The following is a 13203-nucleotide window of genomic DNA, read 5'->3' on the forward strand; positions in this document are numbered from 1 at the left end:
CCAACATACTGGACTAGTTGCATGGTTTTCCCTCTCTGGCCAGTTGGTCCAGGCGATCATCCAACTTTTGGGAAGGTTTCCGTGCTTTCTTGGCCATATAGTCGACATGCAAAGATGACCACGTATTGATACACCTTATGCAGTATTTTCGTCTTGTAGATCTGGTTGGGTTTCATCCTGAATCTAGCCGACTCCTTTACCCAGTTCTTGAAAATGTCTCTGCAGTTGGAATTGTTGTTGGGTAAGCTAAAGGGGGTCTCCATGATAGTCACAGGTTCCGACATTTGATACATCTCATCATAATCCTTTGCCCTGAAGGTTGCAATATTTGTACCACTGACACTGCCCAAGGTCATCGTCTTAGGATCAATATGCTAGACGATCCAGTGTATCATGTTCGCGCATGGGAACACGAGATATCTGCATGAAATCTGGTACAAGCCAAACTTTTGAATGTTCACGTATACCTGGCCCTCTTTGAGGTCTTCCTCAAATGTGCTTGTAAATGCATCATTGACCTCTTGCCATTTCAACTTAATGTCCTTGTCTAGCATCAGCTTGGTATCTTCATATATAGGTAGACTTGTGACACTTGCTCAATCGTTACTCCAGTTGCAGTTCCATCAGTGTCCTTTGATCCTTCTCCCTTGGAGGCCATTGATCCTAAAATTTCAAGAGGCGAACGAACACTTGCTAGATATAGAGACAAAGAGACATGCATGGAAAGAAATATGTTAGTGAAAATCAAAGCAAATTGGAGGAATGACATAACACAAACCTGGGGAAAGACTGGCAGGGATTGCACAATTTCTTCTACGAGACTGAGTGACTGGATTCCAGAATTGTGAAAAAGGTAATCTGGGTTGTCTAGGAGGCATGACTAGCTACTCGGATTGCGCAATGCGTAATCCAGGCTAAGTGTTGACTGCTTGAATTGCGCAATGCACAATTTCAGCTGGCAATGATTGCATTGTGCATTTTTTTGGGCCAGCATCCATTGTCCTTCAAAATTGCGCAAAGCAGGCTTAGGGAACAATTGCTGGGTAGAAATATGCATTTCCTGAGGAGAAGACAGAGCCTTCCCTCTCTGGACTGCGCAATGCTATCTTGGTGAGGCAGAGTCCAGGCCAAGGCTGCCCAAACGTGCTGACGGGCAACTAAAAGAAAATATGAAAGTGAATGCATGGCGATACTAAGTGTAAGCATAAGAAAATGATCGTACATGCAAGCAGTGAATGAAATATTTAGAAAACGGAACAACATGCATGTGGTTGTATCGAGTCGCCAAATCGGGGACCATTGGTGCAAAACAATTTCATGCATGCAATAGCAGTGAGATAGCAACGAAAAATGAAACGATGCTAGTACAATCTAGTGTGCATTTAAACAACAACAAGCATTCAAAGAAATCAAGCAAACAACACTCACATAAGCGAAAACACAAAAAGTGACAAAAATTTTGTAAAAGACAAGTTGAGACCACTTACCCATGAATAGTTGAGTTGGATGTGTCGAAGAGTCCTAGATGTGTTGTGGGATGTCAAAGCTCCAAGATCGATGTGAAGAAATGAGCTCTGAAGTGTCGAATAAATAAGTTTGAAGCTCATGACGTGCATGCCACAAATGTAGGAAAAAGTGACACTTGGAGGAAAGATTCTAAAACGATCTTTGCATGTAACCTCAAGCTGCTAAAAATATCTCCCTAAAATCTAGGGATGCTTTTTGCATGTTGCTTTTTCTATTCCGAGAAAAAGAAACCCATGCATGCAAGTCAAGTTTCCTTGGTTCCAAGTGGAATCGGTCAAACCAAATGCACATGCAAGAGCTTGCTCAACTACTGGGACAAAATGCGCATTTATGGAAGGGATTTGGGTTCACTGCCCATGAGATCTGCACAATTTCTAGGTAGAGCAACTGACTCATGCCCAAGATTGTGCAATTCCTGGGTGAGCAACCCTGCTGGGAGGAATTGCGCAATTTTCTTGATGAAGCTTGACTGGAAAAATTACACAATTATGGAGCCCAACAAGCTGCCAAACTGAATTGCACAATTTCTAAAGGAAGGTTGGTTGCCCTCTAGAATTGTGCAATTCCTTAAGGGAGCTACTCAACCTGCAGCTGTACCAAGTCTAGAGAAACAGCCTGTGAGGAGAATGCATCAAGCTTGGATAGACAGGTTGTGTTTCTATAATAAAATCACTGAAGCTTGTGTACTTGATGAAGTAAGACATGCTGCTATGAAAGGTTGGTAGGGAGGCTCCAAAACAAAGCTAAGGAAAAATTTTGGAGGGTGGTTGTAGCCACTACAACACTTAGTGACTCACTGGTAGAACTCCATCTCTCTGAATGGACCTTGCTCATGAAAAACAAGTCTAACACCTCTGGAAGTATTGTTCAGTTCTTAGTTCATCTTGGTTTTACACTAGCTTGATTGTAAGATGTAGCATCTGCCATGCTCTTGGTCGATTAACATACATTCCAAGCCAAGGAAACACAGTTGTTTTGATTAGGGTTGAGGGGTATATTGGTGCACAAGCAATATAGTCGTCAGAGTATTAGTTTCATCTCTGATGTTTCTCTATTGCCATCAAGCCTAGACAGTAGCCCAGTGGAGTCATGCTTGAACACAAGCATCGCTCCGCTTACAGTGAGCCTAGACAATACCCCAATAGAGTTAATTGCATCACCTCTTTGCACAGGAAGCCATTGTCTCCTTTCGCCTTAGTCATTTTTCATTTTTTGAAATTTTCACTTTTCATTTTTTCATAACTGTGCATAGCACTTATTCATTTCAGAGGCGGAAGAGGGATCCTGACTTATTGAGAGCAGAAGAGGTTGTTCCTTCAGAGAATTAGTTTATTATATACCTCTGACATGCTTGCTAAGGTTTTCCCCCTCACCTTACTCTACTTGACTGAGTTGACAAGGGTTAACCCAAAAACAACCAACTAGAGTAGGTGACACTAGTTAGCGCGCAGGCGTTGTGTTTTCACCAAGGTTCACTTCGAATAGTACATATTTTCCTTTGACATCTCATGGACTAAAGATAACAAATTCATTATACAGAAGCAGGATGACAGATAACCAAGTAGTGATAGCAGTACAAGGCCTCTTGTACTTTACCCAACTTGTCTCAATAGTTACACATGGATTCATGCGAAACTAACCTACGAACAAAACAAGCAAACAAACAACAAAGCAAAGTGGAAGCAGAAGCAAAAGTGAAAGCAAAGTGAGTAAGAAAACGAGCAAGAAAACAAAAAAACAAAAAAAACAAGTAAGCATACAAGCATGCAAGAAAACCAACCAAAAGCAAACACTACTCCTACTCCTAAGCTAACGATACATGGGCCTAATCACGTGAAGTGATATTTCCAATGCAACCACCCGTGCATAGGTTGACCCATGTTGGTTAAGGCTTGGTCCGCAAGCAACCCGGTTGTGTGGACCAGCAAGCAAGAAAGATATAACAATGAAGACAAGCACACTTCATGTTTAACAGTGCCCACAGGACGTAAGTGAGTGCATGTACATGACATGTGGTCTATGGACTTGTCACGGTGTTGTGTGACACTGTGTGTAGCTTTGAATCATATGCATATTCTTGACTGTAACATGCAAGAAAATGAAAGAAACAAAGACATATTGCATTGTGCATGTGTGCTTGCAATGTAAGGTTCCTCCAATGCGACCGATGGGATCGTGCAGTCTGAGTGGAGGAAGCATGATCTGTTTGTGATATTGATCTTCAATGCATACAGATGAGTGATGAGGAGCCTCAGGTGATTGAAAAATTCCCTGATCAGAAGTGAAACTAACCCCAAGAGAGCGAGGGCCTGACATAACCATCAGCTCGAGCTGAAGTGCCTCAATAGTCTTGGGTGTTTCGGCTTCATCGTCATATAGATCATCATAAACCGGTGGCTTCAAAAAATTTACTACAATAGAATCATGATCATGATCAAATATGGGAGCAAATGGATCACGATAGCCACAGTTAGAAAAATCAATGATTTCATCGGCATCCTCATGATCTGATGAATCAAACAAAGGGATAGATGAGAAGTAAACAAATTCATCCTCTGTGTTTCCAAAAAAGGTAGATGAAAGATAAAGTGGATTTTCAATAAATAACTTATCCTCTCCTTTGTCATATTATGGACTGACATCCAATGTGTCCTGCGAGTGATCAACAATGGGTGCATCCGTAGATGAAGATACACGTGCGAAATCATGAATGGCAAGTTCACCAAACATGTCAGGGAAGAATGGAGGAGGCTCGGATGAAAGGGAGTCATCCTTCGTCGAGTGTTGATGCCCAAGCTCCCAGTCATACTCTTCAAGAATGACAGCGCATGTTGATTGTGCAACACCAACTCTGTCGATGGCTTGATCCTTGTTCATAACAAGTATAGAGTCTGGAATGGAAGAACACAAGATAGTATCATTCGGAGGATTAGCCGAGTATGAAGACAGAGGTTGTGGAACAAAATGCATGTGACAACTCAATGGACTCACAACCAAATCTACATGAAAATTAAGTGAAGTGATGTTGGGAGAATGTGATAGCTGAACAGATGTGTGAGCATGATCTCCCGCATCACTCTGCAGTGGTGGAGTTGTTTGATGAGGGGACGGCGGACAGTCACTTGTGACAGTGACCGTATCCATCTATGATTATGGAGCTCCATCACTGAAGAATATTGATTGAAGCTTGAATTGAAACTTCTTCTTGGGATGAGCAGATTTCTTAACACAGTACTTGAATTGATCCCAAAGATAGAAAAATTTCATCTGGCTCTTCAGAGCTTGAAACTGCAACTCACGGAAGCACTACCAAAAATTCGTAGGTGATTCATGCGGAGCCTTCCATTGTTGTAATATTTTTTGGTCAAGATGGTCTAGATAAAAATGATAGAAAGTGTCTTCAATGAGATCACAGAAGTGCTGAAGTGAGTGTATGCTATTAGCCGGTAGGCTGCACAACCATCAATGTGGAGATTCGCAAAGTGTGCATGCAAGCAACAAACTGGCATGTTCATTGGAACATCCATCTTCCTCATGGAGCATGGAAAAAAGTCATGTAAGAACTCAAGCCAGGCCACTTCGCCTTCACCATCATATGTGTAAGTGGACAAGTGATCGAAAAACTCCCTCTTGATGGTAACAAATTCATAATTCGAAAAACATCACGGAGGGAGAAGAGTGCAAGACTCCATGATTGATATGCAAAGCTTCAAAACAGGATGAGAGGACATAGCTTGTCATCTGGCCCTCATTCTAGTGCCAGAAATGTTGATGGTGCTGGACCTGCCAACATCAGTGGATCTCCTCAATAAGAAGTCCCAATTAGACCTCAGACCATTTGGTGTAGTATTCCCATTAGTGGGTCATACGGTAATGCCTTGATCGTAATTTCGTATAGAGGAAAGTAAGATAACTCTGTTGGTAGCAAGGGTGTGACATATGCAGTGAGACAAGGAAGGTGCATGAGAGGTTCTAACACATGGGGGTTGAGATGAGTGCGCCCCTTGGAAACCTGTGATAGCACAGAGTTAAGAAGGGAACACACGAGCAAAGATACATCACAACATGGAAGGCAAGTTAGCGAGCAATCCAAAGTGATGGTTAAGCCAACAACACATTTCATAAAGATTCATACATACATACATACATAGAAATAACTATACATGCATGCGTAAGAAAACAGCTACATATATAATTTAGAGTAAATAGATAGCTGAAATACAATACAACATATCCATGAAATGTGTTGGCTCTTGTTATATTAAGAAGTGTAAGTTCCATTCATACAATACATCCATGTCCAACCACTAGTTCTGATAGCGGAACATTACAGCCACAACTGCCTGCTCCTCCAAAGAGATGTACTAGCTCTACACAGTGGAGAAGCCAAGGCTCATTACAATATTGTCCAAGCTCTCTCTAAGATAGTCCTATTGGAAGCTTGGCTGACCAAAAGCCTATACAATGAGTTATGAGGGACTATTTATAACAAAGGGTGGGGTGACCCTTGACATTCCCCTTTGTGACAGTTCATCTATCCTCATGACTCTTCATCTACTCTATGACTGTTACATCCAACTATCAACACTTGAACTTACTCTTGAAAAGATGTTACATTACAATGCACATGTACCCATGTGAGAAAAAATGGCTTGAGCAAGCCTTGCTAGACATCACTATGACTCAGAAAACTGTTAGAAGACCAACTCTTTGATATCTTCATTGTGATTGACTGTAGCAAACTGATGCCAAGATCAGTAGTCCATGATGGTGTCCTTGCACTCCAAGGTTACATCTTTCTGGAACCTTACTCTTTCCTCCATAGCATCCAGGTACACTGCTTGGGCTTCTTTTTCCAACTCGTCTGAAAGCATGCAAATCATTGTCTTCAATGCAGTCGGACCAGCAACATACTTATGCATGATATCTGCACTGATGGTCAAGTTTGGGCTGGTGGCAATGCACATCAACTCATCAAAGTATGAGTCAATCTCTAGTTGGACATGTTCCTTTTTCTTCACCTAGGTGAGAGGCCCAATAGATGGGATCACATGTGCGCTAACCACAACATCCATACTCTTGAATACATGCATGGAAGCCTGTAGACTAGTGATGAGCTGCGAGAGCTCTTCATAGTTCTAAATCTGACTCCGAATGCCTAACTTCAGCTCGACCGCTCTAGGCTTCATCATCTTAAGAAAGTGAAGCAGGGCTCCATTGTATCTCATCATCCATGTTTGCATGTAATCAACAACAACATGCACGTTTGATAGTATACGTCTCTTCTAGTGCATCATTGCTGCCATCTATTGAGATGGACGACTGCCTTATGCACAGGACTAAGCTTGGAATACAGCGCATGCATAACTATGTCAAGGGACAATACTTCATCTAGTATTGCCTTCTTTAATTCAGCTCAGGAAAATGCTATCACCAACTCTCCTCCTTGCTGGTCGTCTGTAGTTCCTTAGCCATTCACTCATTCTCAACTATCAAAAAGCAGACACTTGAGCTAGTGGCTTCGGCATATGCTCTAGTGGCATCGGCCAAGGCCGCTGGATGTTTGCGCACGTCAAACACAATCACTTTTTCCTCATACTACATAGGAGATGTATGATCCTCCAGAGTTGACACTCTGTGAGATTGCATGACTCTATGTTGAGATTCGTCGAATGAGATGTTGTGCATCTCACCTTCGTGCTGATCTCCAAGGATCTCAGTGTCTCCTTGGTCACTTGGGACTTTCTCATCTTCTGGATGCGATGAAGTTGGTGGGTTGACCTCTTGGTGATGAGGCATGAGGTCAATGTCCTACACTAGCTCCTGCTCCTCCATGTTCGTATCCATTCGTTCAAGTGCTCGCTCTATCTCCTGAGTGAGGTCCTGCTCCTGCGAAGGTTCACCATGTTCACTTGATGCTAGCTATTCTAATGAGTCCACTACCTGTATGGGCATTGTTTCACCCATTTGCACATATTTTTCCCCTTGTTGTACCTATTTCTTCTGCACTTCCCTCTCCTATTTGCATAGCTCCTGTTCCTTTCATAGTTTCTCCTTCAACTCATGCAACTCCTTCTGTGTTTCCTCCATTCTTTGTTTCTCCCTATGCCTTTGCACGATTCACTTATCATGATGTTTCCTCTTTGCCTCTATAGCCATAGCTTCTTTCTCAACAAGTGGATCTACACAGAACTTGCAGCTTTGCTCTTCCTCCATGCGATCGACAATATTTCTCTTGCGCTTGTCACACATTGGTATGTTCACCTATCTTGTGGTTGGTGCTTCTAGTGCTCTCGGGGATGCTGCTTCACGTTCCTTCGATAACTATTCCACAGCGAAGCCAACTTGTTCAATGGGTTTGGAGGAACTATAGCAATATCTACATGGGTCCTCCTCTACCCAATGAAATACCCTGTGGATCCAGTTCAACTGTACTCTCGTGCAATGATCTTTCACAAGGAAATGTGGGTCATATAGATTGTAACTTCGGAGGTCAAATGGATACTTCTTCATATTCTCTACTTCGACATCTGCATGCTTGAAACCTCAGATCTCATATAATCCAATGTGCAGTGGAAGAGCAAGCCAAGGTGCCTTCTTCTTCCGGTGCATCCTAGCTGTCAATCCTGTCGAGATGTGATATGCTACTTCCTACATGATGAGCACATCCAAGGCATACTTCCGTAGAACATGCGGAGGCTTCTTCACATTGTACATTTGTATGAAGGTGTCGGATGGTGAGGCATACCAATCAGCTATGTCTATCAGTGCCTCCATTGCTACCATCGACATGTAGGTTGGATCCTATTTGAATATCATCTTGTAAACCGGGGTGACAAAATGATCGAACAACCGTGTGATAACTCCTCTGAAGCTGCATTCGGACAACATATTACAATAATTATTCACAGTAGTATCTGCTAGTGACCATGCCCACTTCAATCTTGGGAACACCTTTTCAGGCACAGACTGCATCCAAGATGTAGGCAGACATGTAGATTTCTACTTGTATACTTTTGGGTGGTTGTTGAGCCCTCGTTACCTGTTACTTCAACTAATGATCCAACATACCGGATCAGTTGCATGGTTTGCCCTCTCTGGCGAGTTGGTCCAGCATGATCACCCAACTCTGTGGGAAGGTTTCCATGCTTTCTTGGCCATACATTCGACATGCAAAGATGACCAAGTATTGATACGCCTTCTGTAGTATCTTTGACTTGTAGATCTGGTTGGGTGTCATCCTGAATCTAACCGGCTCCTTTACCTAGTTCTTAAGAATGTTTCTGGAGTTGACAATTGTTGCTGGGTAAGTTGAAGGGAGTCTCCATGATAGTTGCAGGCTCCGACATCTGATACATCTCATCATAATCCTCTATCCTAAACGTTGCAATATTCATCCCACTGACATTGGTCAAGGTCATCATCTTGGGATCAGTGTGCGAGATGATCTAGTGTATCATGTCTGCACATGGGAACATGGGATATCTGCATGCAATCTGGTACAAGCCAAACTTATGAATGTTCACGTATACCTGCCGATCTTTGAGGTCTTCCCCAAATGTGCATGAAAATGCATCATTGACTTCTTGCAATTTCAGCTTGATGTCCTTGTCTAGCATCAGCTTGGTATATTCATAGATTGGTAGACTTGCAGACACTCACTCAATCGCTCCTCCAGTTGCACTTCCATCAGTGTCCTTTGATCCTGCTCTCTTGGAGGCCATTGATCCTGAACTGTCAAGAGGCAAACAAACACCTTCTAGATCTGGAGACAAAGAGACATGCATGGAAAGAAATACGTCATCAAAAACCAAAGAAAATTGGAGGAATGACATAACACATAGCTGGGGAAAGACTGGCAAGGATTACACAATTTCTTCTGGGAAGCTGAGTGACTGACTTCTAGAACTGCGCAAAAGGGAATCTGGGTTGTCTTGGAAGCATGACTATTTGTTGGGATTGCACAATGCACAATCCAAGTTGACTATTGACTATTGGAATTTCTCAATGCGTTATTTCAGCTTGCAATGGTTGTAGGATCAGTGACTACATTGCGCAATTTTCTGGGCTAGCAGTCACTGTCCCTCATAATTTCACAAAGCAAGCCTGAGGAACAGTTGTTGGGAAGAAATTTAACATTTCCTGAGGGGAAGACATATCCTTCCCTCCCAGGATTATGCAATGTTGTCTTGGTGAGGCAGAGTCTGGGCCAAGGCTGCCCAAACCTTCGGACACGCAACTAAAAGCAAATATGAAAGTGAATGCATGGTGATACTGAGTATAAGCAGAAGCAAATGATCATGCATGCAACTAGTGAATGAAATATTTAGAAAACGGAACAACATGCATGTGGGTGAAGCAAGTCGTCGAATCAGTGACCATTCATGCAAAACAGTTTCATGCATGCGACAGTAGTGAGATAGCAATGAAAACTGAAACGATGCTAGTACAAGCTAGTGTGCATGTAAATGACAACAAGCATTCAAAGAAAGTAATCAAATATCACTCGCATAAGCGAAAACACAAAAAGCGACAGAAATATTATAAAAGACAAGTTGAGACCACTTACCCATGAATAGCTGAGCTGGATGTGTTGAAGTGTCCTGGATGTGCTGTGGGATGTCAGATATCTGAGATTGATGTGAAGAAATGAGCTCTGAAGTGTCAAATAAATAAGTTTGAATCTCATGACGCCCATGCCACAAATGTAGGAAAAAGTGACACTTGGAGGAAATATTCTAAAACGATCTTTGCATGTAACCTCCAATTGCTAAAAATAGCTCCCTAAAATCTAGCGATGCTTTTTGCATGATTCTTTTTCTATTCTGGGAAAAAGAAACCCATGCATGCAAGTTATGTTTCCTTGGTTTTGGGTGGAACTGGTCAAACCAACTGCACATGCAAGAACCTGCTCAACTGCTGAGAGAAAATGCGCATTTCTGGAAGGGATCTGGCCTGACTGCCCAGGATATTTGTGCAATTTATGGGCATAGCAGCTGACTGCTACCCAGGATTGTGCAATTCCTAGGTTGAGCATCCCTGCTGGGAGGAATTGTGCAATTTTCTGGATGAAGCTTGACTAGAAAAATTGCGCAATTTTGGAGCCCATCAGGCTGCCAGACTGAATTGCTCAATTTCTGGAGGGAAGGTTGGTTGCCATCCAGAATTGCGCAATTTCTTAAGGGATTTTCTCAGCCTACATCTGAACTAAGTCCAGAGAAACAACCTGTGAGGGGAATGTATCAAGCTTGGATAAACAGGTTGTGTTTCTTCAAGAAAGTAATTGAAGCTTGTGTACTTGACGAAGCAAGACATGCTGCTATGAAAGGTTGGTAGGGAGGCTCCAAAAAGAAGCTAACGAAAAATTTTGGAGGGTGGTTTTAGCCACTACAACACCTCCATGAATGTTTCTTTTCCTTTATGTAAATCGAACCCAACATTCTTCTCACTGGCTTTTCGAAACCATAGATCTGATGTTGGTTGTTTGCCTTCGATCTTGTCTTCACCAGTAGCTATACCGCTTCGCGTGACTATGTGTTGGCTTGAGGGGGCCTGACCCAGGTTCAACGTTAATTAGCAAAACAAATCCCTACACTACTGGCCCTTTCAGCATCATTCCTCGAAGCGCGGACTAAAGTCTCACCTAAGCAGTATGGGGGAATGCTGGAACCAAGTTTCTGCACCCTGAGATGGTTGTGATGTCGATTAATTCCTTCTTATTCATGCCTTCACACAGGTCGCTTCGCTTTAGGGCTTTGCAAGACGAGCCCTCTATTCCACCCTTCAATACCTCCGTGAAAGGTACGATCGATCTTTGCATAGCCCTAACCTGCTGCTCAGGTACTTTCGCAATGCTATGGCAGTGTACCGTGCAAATTTCCCAGTTAGTCTAAGTGACTTGTTTATCTCTATCAAACAATTATAGTAACACCAGGTAAACAGATATCTGTAATTACGTTCAGTTTTCCAATGTAATTACATTCATTCATGCATCATATAAGCATAATAAAGGACATTCATACATAACATATCAAGATGCATCAACAGAACAAAGACACTGAGATTGCAGGATATTTCTCTTTATTGATATCTTCCAAGTGTTTACAAACTCTGTCCACCCTGCACACACAACTGCAGGGGTCTGTGCACTCAGCTGCGGACTTCTACCCTAGGCCTCTGCACACTGAACTGCAGAGCCTCTACTTATGCTATGACCCAAGACTTAGACTTCTTAGTTCAGAGCTACGACTCTCTTACATAATTTTCATCATCTCTAGAACTGCTTAGAGCTTAGCTCTTTTTACACAATCCCATGGTCTATGAACCCTAGGTAGATCTCTTACAACTGACTTTACTTTACAAAACTAAGGGCAAAAAACGCTTTATGACTTATGACACCTTCGCGCTCTGTGACCACAAAATGCGGAGCCTTTACAATTTTATTACAAAATTTGACTCAAACATGGGCTTTTAGCCCCAAAACTGTCCTTGGGGGATCCCACTCCCAACAGGCCCCCAACATAAATATCATGACTCACCCTCGAGTCACTTGGTAGGCATGGAGATCTTTGTGTGAAGCCCTTCCAGCTCAACCTATATGACCACTACCTCAGTCGTGCACTGAGCTACCACCTACTTCGCGTCTTCAACTCTTTGCTCGGTCACTACACCTGCACTGTCAGCCTAAAGCTTTTGTTGCGTTGCTTGTAGAGTCGCAAGCTTGCCTTTGATATTTCCTGTCACTGCGTAAGCCTCCTCCAGCCAGGAATTTAGTCTTGCCTTCAACACTGCTTCCTTTTGCAACGCTACGTCCACCTGTTCCTTCAGTTGCTTGGCCTCTTGTAGTTTGGCTAGTCTCTATGTCAGCGTGACGGTTGGTGTTGTGCCCTTAACCTCATCGTAGCGCTATTGTAGCTCATGTGCTCTCATCTCTAGCCTCTGTATATTGGGGTCCTCCTGCAAGCTTGTCAGTACTTCAAATGATTGCTCAAACAACTGCGTACAGTCTGTTATTGCACTATCCACCACCGCTACTACCTCTGTGACAGTGGTCGCCCACTGTTCCTTTACTATGACGGATTTGAAGGTTGGGCCCTCAGCGATAGCACTGTAATTTGTAGGTTCAACTCCAACTAAACCCGCGCCATCTCAGTCTGAGTGTCACACACCCCTGTGGCCAACTTGCGGATGCATACCTCGACTGGCTCCTCCTCTAGAATGGCCAACTCTAGGACAATTCTGCATGCCTCCTCAATGATCTGCATAATTTGCTTGCTCTGATTAATCACCTCAGTTTCAGCAATGATGACAACATTTCTCTCTAGGGCTATCTACTTGTTGTTGATCCATTGTTTGCTAATCACCTAGAGGGCGCAGTGCTCTCAGGCCCTCAGTTCTTCAATTACTCTATCCTGTAAGAGATGGAGTGCTTCACACAGAAGCACTGGCAGGTTCAACCCAACTCCCTTCGGGGTGCTAACAATGGGCCTGTCAACCTCATTTTCTATGGTTAGTGCTCCATCCGGCAGCACTATCGCACTAGAAGCCTTCGTGCGCAGCATATCGACAGCCTCTGAAGTGTTGATAGCCAAGATGGTAGACACCATACTAGCTATGATGCACAGGTCTACAACTCCTACAACCCTATCTGGATAGTCCCTAGGATGATCTGATGTT

Source organism: Pinus tabuliformis, chromosome 6 (genome assembly GCF_031772625.1).
Source record: "Pinus tabuliformis cultivar Carrire ecotype Pingquan chromosome 6, CPIR1, whole genome shotgun sequence".
NCBI classification, from domain to species: Eukaryota; Viridiplantae; Streptophyta; class Pinopsida; order Pinales; family Pinaceae; genus Pinus; species Pinus tabuliformis.